This window comes from Pogoniulus pusillus, chromosome 24, assembly GCF_015220805.1.
Source record: "Pogoniulus pusillus isolate bPogPus1 chromosome 24, bPogPus1.pri, whole genome shotgun sequence".
NCBI classification, from domain to species: domain Eukaryota; kingdom Metazoa; phylum Chordata; class Aves; order Piciformes; family Lybiidae; genus Pogoniulus; species Pogoniulus pusillus.
This window is the reverse complement of record NC_087287.1, coordinates 6,782,796-6,788,795: the sequence shown is the minus strand read 5'-3', so window position 1 is coordinate 6,788,795 and position 6,000 is coordinate 6,782,796.

The following is a 6,000-nucleotide window of genomic DNA, read 5'->3' as shown; positions in this document are numbered from 1 at the left end:
CAGCAAGGCCTGAAGGAAGAGCATGCCTTAGATCTAGGTCAGAGCAACTGGTGCAAGGACAATGTCTGACCCAACACAGCATCAGCTCCAGCTGTCATCAGAGAGACATTTCAGGGCTGCTGCAGCAGACATCCACCTGCCATGGCAGAGCTCAGGTTGAGGGGGGGCTTTTGAGGGTATAGCCATGCTGCAGCTTTCCTTTCTGTCCTTTGCCTTCCTCTGCATCAGTCCCTTCTGGCAAAAGGGCTCAGAGTACTCCCAGGATGGCTGATCCTTTGGCTGCCTGGCATGAAGGACAGCCAGCAAAGCTGCTCACAGCAAAGCCATGCCTGGAACTGGCCTCAGTTCTCAAAGAAACCTGCTGAGGAACATCCCAGGCTCCATAGTCACACTCATTGGCACTAAAGACAGGGCTTGTCCTCCAGCCATCTGTTTAGGACCCTCAGCCTGAGGCAAAGAAAGGTAAAATAAATGATCTTATGTGTCTCTGGACTGTGAGAGGTTGGTAGCTACTCCCTGAGGAAAAGGACTTGGGGGCCTGGGTTGATGAAAAGCCCAACATGAGCCTGCAGTGTGGGTGCAGCCCAGACAGCAACCCTGTGCTGGGCTGCAGCAAGAGCAGTGTGGGCAGCAGGGAAGTGGAGGGGATTCTGCCCCTTTGCTCTGCTCTCCTCAGATCCACCTGGAGTCCTGCGTGCAGTTCTGCAGCCTGGATAAGAGAAGGCTTTGAGAAGACCTTGTAGTGGCTTTCCAGTGTCTGAAGGGAGCCTACAGGAAGGCTGGGAAAGGACTGTTTGCAAGGTCTTGTAATGACAGGATGAGGAGGAATGGGTTTGAACTGGCAGAGGGGAGATTTCAACTAGGTGTTAGGAAGAAGTTCTTTGTAGTGAGGGTGGTGAGACACTGGCACAGGTTGCCCAGGGAGGTTGTGGCTGCTTCCTCCCTGCAGGTGTTCAAGGCCAGGGTGGATGAGGCCTTGAGAGACCTGCTCCAGTGGGAGGTGTCCCTGCCTATGGCAGGGCTTGGAACTGGATGATCCTTCAGGTCCCTTCCAACCTAAACCATTCTATGATTGCTTTCACTGTAGCAACCTCCCAGCACATGCTTCATGTCCACACTTGACCATGGGAGGGCTGCTTTGGGTTTACCAAACCCAACACTACACATCTCCTACATCTGCAAGCCAAGCTCTCTGCAGCCATCTGTTGCTCCACAACATTCCAGTCTTGGCAATTTCTGGCTAAGGAGGTCCCCTTGGTCTCCAGCCTCAAACAGGTAGCTCATTTGGGAATGGAGAAGGCTTTTCTCTGCTAAGTGCCTCTTGTAGCAAAGGGAGAGGACCACTTTCTCCAGGAGCACCTCTGCTCTGAGGGCAGGCTGAGGGAGCTGGAAAGAGTTCAGCCTGAAAACAGAAGACTCTGGGGGGAGAAAAAAGCTACAATCCCTAAGACTTGTCAAAAAGCAGGGGTAGGGGCTGTGGGGGAGAAGCTGGGCAGCTCTTCTGGGGTTGACACTAGAAATGTAACACGTTGGGAGTTTGTGGGGAAGTGACTTGCAACCAGTTTGGGTCTGCTGCCTCTCTGCCTCTCACAGTAAGCTTTGAACAGTGACAAAAACAAGTTTTCACTAAAGTCAGCATTCCCAAACTCGTGCAAAACTAAAAGAGGGAACTAGAGGCCAGTTTTTCCTTCTCCTACCAGCAAGGCCACCAGCTGAATCCTGACCTCAGCATGTTTTTTTGGTAGGTGACAGCTTAAAAGCAGGAAGGCCAAGCCCAGGAATATGAACACACCAAGAACCACCTGAGTCTTCCTCTCAGATGTGCACTGAAACCCATCATGACAATGGCAGCAAAGTTCAGAGCACTGACATGGTTCATATCAGTCTGGGAACTTTGAAACAAACATCCTGGCTTCTGAATTGTCCAGAAGACTGGCAACAACCTCATGCCTTGCTCAGATACCATGTGGGCCTCTCAGTGTTGCCAGGCAGGGGGGTTGGGGGAAACCCTGCTTTGTGTTAACCCAGAAACAGCGTGCAACCTGGTGAGGGCAGGAGTCGTTCGAAGCTCTGTTGAGGTCCTCTTCATTCAGATCTGCAATGAGGGATGCTTCATATACTGGCCAAAACCCAGGTGCTGTGATAATTGCTTTTGAAGCCCTTGTTTCCAGCTGTTTTGTGAGCCACACATCTGTCCTGGGTGATGTTGCTGGACAGAGTCATGTCCTGATGAAGCAGCAGAATTTAAGTTGTGCTTAAAATGCAAAAGGTTTGGCAGTAAAAAATCCCAAACTGGGCTCAGAAAGAAGCAAGCCATGCTCCATCAAGAGCCTGGGGGTCTTGCCTCCTCAGGGCTTCATGTAAGACACTTAAGAGCCCTACAAAACCTAAGGAAGGAGCTGAAGGGAGGCTGTAGCCAGGTGGAGTTGGGATCTTCTCCCAGGCACCCAGCAACAGAACAAGGGGACACAGTCTCAAGTGGTGCCAGGGGAGGTCTAGGCTGGATGTTAGGAGGAAGTTGTTGGCAGAGAGAGTGATTGGCATTGGAATGGGCTGCCCAGGGAGGTGGTGGAGTCACTGTCCCTGGAGATGTTCAAAGAAAGCCTGGCTGAGGCACTTAGTGCCATGGTCTGGTTGGCCAAGGCTGGGTGCTAGGTTGGGCTGGATGAGCTTGGAGCTCTCTTCCAACCTGGCTGATTCCCTGACTCTATTATCACTGCAAAGAGTCTCTCCTCACCACACCACCACCCCAAAATACAATTGCATTTTTAAAACAGGATCAGCACAGAGACAACCTTCATGCCTCACGTAAAACTTGAGCATTTCCCAAGTGGCATCCAAAACCATGGCCCTAGTTTTGACTCACAGGTCCCAGCCTGCCAAGCAGCTGGGTGCTGAGAGGAGAGGAGCTGCAGCCTGTGAGCATTGCTATGAAGCACAGCACGAGGGCAAAGAGCCCTGATGCTTGGTGAATGATCAGTGGGGCTAAGTGGGAAACTGTTTCCCAACCCTCTGAAAAGTTGCAGAATTTCAGAATGTTTAATTTTGGTATCATTTTAATTCTCTCTTTGCTGAATGAGGACAAAGACAGAACTTGGAAAACTTCATTGAAGCCTGAATTACAACAAACATGCCCGGAGTAGATCAATGGCATTGAAACTATTCCAGTGTTGAACTCTTTCCACCTTTTTTGACCTTCCACAAGTGCATCTGTTAATATTTTTTCCTGGATGTAAAATACTTTTGCTGCTGGATTCCCTGGAGCTGAAGCTACTGGCAAGAGGATGAAGGGAATGGAACATCTCTCTTACAAGGAGAACCTGAGGGAGCTGAGACTCTGCTGCTTGGAAAAGAGGAGAGCAAGAGGTGACCTCACCAATGTCTGCAACTATGTGCAGGGTGAGTGCCAGGAGGCTGGAGCCAGGCTCTGCTGGGTGATGCCCAATGGCAGCACAAGGGGCAATGGGTGGAAGCTGAGGCACAGGGAGCTTCATGTAAACAGGAGGAGGATTTTTTTCCCTGCGAACAGGCTGCTCAGGGAGGTTGTGGATTCTCCCTCTCTGGACATATTCAAAACTTGCTTGGATGTGTTCCTGTGTGATCTGGTCCAGGTGATCCTGCTCTGGCAGGGGAGGCTGGACTGGAAGAGCTCTCAAGGTCCCTTCCAGCCCCTGACATTCTGTGAGCTGAAGCCACTGACAAGAGGCTATCTGCATTCACTGGTATTGGAACTCCAACTTCCCCCCCATGACAGGTAACTCAGATTTGGAGTAAATGGCATTTTCAGGTTAAATCCTGAACTTCCTCCAAAGGAAAGCTCCTGACTATGTTGAAGTGAGCTCAAAGGAGGGAGCTGTAGCTTGCACACTGAATTAACCTGCAGAGGTTTACTTCAACATAATCCTTGCGCAGGAAAAACTCAGACTGGCTGTAGAGGATCTGCTTGCTGTGCCTCATCATCCAGTGAGGGTGGTGAGACACTGGCACAGGTTGCCCAGGGAGGTTGTGGCTGCTCCCTCCCTGCAGGTGTTCAAGGCCAGGCTGGATGAGGCCTTGAGAGACCTGCTCCAGTGGGAGGTGTCCCTGCCTATGGCAGGGCTTGGAACTGGATGATCCTTCAGGTCCCTTCCAACCTAAACCATTCTATGATTGCTTTCACTGTAGCAACCTCCCAGCACATGCTCCATGTCCACACTTGACCATGGGAGGGCTGCTTTGGGTTTACCAAACCCAACACTACACATCTCCTACATCTGCAAGCCAAGCTCTCTGCAGCCATCTGTTGCTCCACAACATTCCAGTCTTGGCAATATCTGGCTAAGGAGGTCCCCTTGGTCTCCAGCCTCAAACAGGGAGCTCATTTGGGAATGGAGAAGGCTTTTCTCTGCTAAGTGCCTCTTGTAGCAAAGGGAGAGGACCACTTTCTCCAGGAGCACCTCTGCTCTGAGGGCAGGCTGAGGGAGCTGGAAAGAGTTCAGCCTGAAAACAGAAGACTCTGGGGGGCCTTTAGAGCTCATGTTCATCCAGCTCTTGACCAATATCTCCAGGTCCTTTTCCAATGGGCAGCTTTCCAGCACCTCTGCCCCATGCCTGGAGCATTCATGTGGTTGTTGTGGCCCAAGTGCAGGACCTGTCACTTGACCTTGCTGAACCTCACACCATTGCCCTCGGCCTGTCTGAATCCCTCTGCAGAGCCTCCTGCACATCAGCACTGCTGCCCAACTCGGTGCCATCTGCAAACTTAGCAAGGCTGCACTCAATCCTCTCGTTTGGATCATTGATAAAGGCATTAAAGAGAACTGGTCCAAACACTGGGCCCTGGGGAACAGCACTGGTGGCCAGCTGCCAACTGGATTTAGAGACAGGGGCAAGCAGCAGGCACAGCAGAGCCACCTCTGATCCTAGCTCTCTTACCAAACTATCATTGCTATCCCTGTCCCAGCTTCTGTTAACCTCTGCTGTCCCAAAGTCATTGACACCATCATTCCCTACACCTCCACACCATTCCTCTTGGTATCCAGCTGTGCTCTTGGAGGAGTTCAAAGAGATCCCTGACCCACACTGCATGGCCAGATGGGAGATGGACAGAGAAAGGGGAGAATGAAGCCAGAGGAGTGGTGGATGGGATGAGGACAGCAGAGATGGAAGGGGCACTGTGGACTTTATTCTCTGACTACAGGAACATCAACATCAAAATCTCTACTTGGATCCAGATTTGTTGACACAAAATCCACTGTCTGAATCGGGGTGGGGGGATGGGGAATGCTGGAAGCAGTTTACCTGTTACATTCCCAGTGCTATCTCAGGAACATAACTCCACGGGCTGGAGCAGTTGTGGTATATCTGCCTGTCTCTTATCTGGTGTGTAACCTCCTGGACTGAAGACACAATGTACTGTCTATCCTTTCTGTGATAAAAATAAAGCATATAAACCACACACACATATCCCAGGCCAGAAATTCCCTTAGGGGAACAGACTGTGACCAGATAAGGAGGTACTAGCTGGCACGTAGTTACCTCTTCGCTTCCTAACTAGGACGCTCAGGGAAAGGGTGGAGCTGGGGCTGGAGGGGGGGCCACAGGGAGAAAGGGGAGAGGGAGATCATGAGATGGATGGCAAGAGAGAAAAAAAAAAGGGTGATGTAGAGAAGGGCTCAAGGGAAAAGAAAACAAAAGCAGGATGAACTTTGTCAAAGAGTTTTTGTAGCCCCACCAGCCAGCCTCAAAATCAAACCTTCAGGGGACCATAGGCTGTAAACCCTGAGGGACCAAACAGGGCATCTTCATGGCTCAGAGCATCACCTTCTACATGATGTAAAGGCAGCTCCTGCAGGGCTGGTGTGTGTGTCATGTGTGACATCACATCTTCCTGGAGCTCTCACTACCACACTGCCTGAAGGCCAATCTTGCTCCTGGGAGTGATTTGGTCTCTTCTCCTTTGCTGCTGATCCCCTCAGCAGTCCTGGGCAAATTTCCTCATTCCTCTATTGCATCTGCCAA